The sequence below is a fragment of the Opisthorchis viverrini genome, assembly GCF_000715545.1.
Source record: "Opisthorchis viverrini unplaced genomic scaffold opera_v5_13, whole genome shotgun sequence".
In the NCBI taxonomy this organism is placed as follows: domain Eukaryota; kingdom Metazoa; phylum Platyhelminthes; class Trematoda; order Opisthorchiida; family Opisthorchiidae; genus Opisthorchis; species Opisthorchis viverrini.
This window is the reverse complement of record NW_008751669.1, coordinates 1,576,158-1,578,585: the sequence shown is the minus strand read 5'-3', so window position 1 is coordinate 1,578,585 and position 2,428 is coordinate 1,576,158.

Sequence of the window (2,428 nt, the reverse complement as noted above, 5' to 3'; positions counted from 1 at the left end):
TGGTCGGAGAACCAATCAAGCAGGCAGTCAAACTGCCGAGGCCACAGAACAAGTTTTACGTCAGTTAGGTACCCACCATTTCGCCTATTTCTTTCAATTTGTTGGCCATAGGCCCACGACAGGTTTACCCTACCGGTGAATCCAAAGCTGCGTAACCCATAGGCTACTTGGGTATATACACTATGAAATAGTCTGACAGTTCTATTTGAATTTTCAACCATTCTTACCGGAAAACCAACAGGAGTTGGCTTGAGTTGTTGGGTTCCAGAACAGTTTACACTCTGCCACAGCATAAGCAATGGCAAGTGAAGGAAGATAGCAGCAGCTATTTTAACTTATGTCAAGACCGTATGGGTTGAAAGTGAGTACTGGAAAAAATAACTGGAATACGTTGAATCCCAGGCATGAACCCTACTCATGTATCAACCGATTCCTGTAGAAAATTATAACAATTAAAACTTCATGTGAGTTGCGTTTTATCGTAATCTTGCAAAAATAACTTACGACAATGTACACAAGGGCGGAATTCTTAGCTGTAAGTCTTCCGTTTTACAACTAGCACTGATGTGCGCGATCAAACTACAACAACCTCAATGAAATTTTACTAGTTAATAATTCAAACATCATTCAATCACTACGGCATGCGTATTTATCGGTAATAGACGCCGGTGGCAAGTGGAAGAGGTAAAGTGATTCCGGAAGCAGCGCCCAAAATTATTAGTGAACTATTACTGCCTGATGAGGTAAGCATTTGTACTCTGAGTGTTGAGTTTGATAAGGTTGAACAAAATTCGACGACACAAGTATTCGACGGGTTTTGGTCAGTAATGCATTCAAAACTTATAAGGATAGCATTTTTTTGGAAAAAGGAACTAGCATAACACTACCGGTAAATATAGAGGAGACAGGAGGATCTGTCATAGCCGGTGGGCGTCCCACACGGATTCTTAATCCACTGCGTACATGGCATTTCGAGAAGATATCCTGAAATATATTTTGCGCTTATTCTAATCAGGACTTGAAATTAGAGTTAGTTTAACGGACCATGTGACGTGATATAGAGTTCACAAGGCCCGCACTATCGGCATCACTGTTTAACTGTGTTCAGCTAAAATCTATTGGTTTACGTCTCAGATGTTCAATTTTTCGGTTTGTTTTGTCCCCTAGCCACACTCAGACCCAAATTAAATTTTAACATGTCAGACAGTCCATGTGTCTCAGTCGCCAACAACAGTGTGCCGCAGGCGATCGTCAATGGATCCTATACGAATATTTCGACACTAAACATTCGAAGCTCGAAACGTTTTATGAGCTTAAGAAACCCGATCATTTGATGTTTGAGCAAATATGGCGAAATAACTTCACTGCTTTGAACTGACCCTTCTGTCAGCGTATGGTTCCTGGGGTTCGAAGGTGGGCTTCGGTGGAGTTGTTTAAAATAAGGGAAGATATGACCTCATCCTTTCTAATGTCGTAAATGGTTTCCCATCACTTAAAAGCAGAGATAAAATTTTCATCGAAAAAGTTAGCCACGGTTAAAGTTTGCCACTAAAAAACGCAACAAGGAGAAACTTACACTTTCCTTTACCCCCGTGAAACGGTTCACTGATGATTATATCTAACGAAGTCTGCATTAGCAAATGAACAGTAGGCTTATAATCCGACATGCGAGACAAAATGACGTCAGCGAACTAGACGTTATGAAACCCGGTCACAAGACACCTCACTTTTATGGACTATCAAGGCATGCCAGTACGGAGTGAAAAAGGTTTATCGTATTCAGATGCCAAAGTTTTAACTAGGTTCTCATGCGAAGATCATCTCATAAACGTAACATACCACTCAATTTTATTGAAAACTGTTCAACAGCCCACCACCGGTTTCGCATAAAATAGGCAAACTGCACTCATCTTCAAACAAATCTTGTTTTGACGAGAGGTCGAAAGAAAACCGAGCTTAAAAACATCGTAAACGAGTGATTCAGCTGAGTTCCAGGTGTCTCTCGTCCTAAATAAATGGGTAGGCGAATGACCGCACTTTGTTTTCAGAGTTTTTTATGTCAAGACGTTCGCACAACTATATATGGCTATTAGTACTAACGTATCTATCTGTGGGTTTGTCACTGCTAAAGACTGTAATCCCCCGAAATAAAAGGGTAACGCACTTCCCAGCTTTAAGTTAGTCGAATTCCAAGCATGGCGTTTCGTTGGTTGGGAATAAACTGTATGCACCAATCAGAAACGCTCGGAGTGAAACTACCAGTTGCCCAATAAAAATTAATTGTGAATTTGGATAACAGAAGCGGCAACAATTGAAATTTCAGAAGACGCCGTACAAGTATTTTGTGGAATCATACCGGCGTGTTCCATTTCACCAGAATTTTCGGTTTTACTTCCAATTTGTCTTTAAATAGCATAAACGCCAAAAC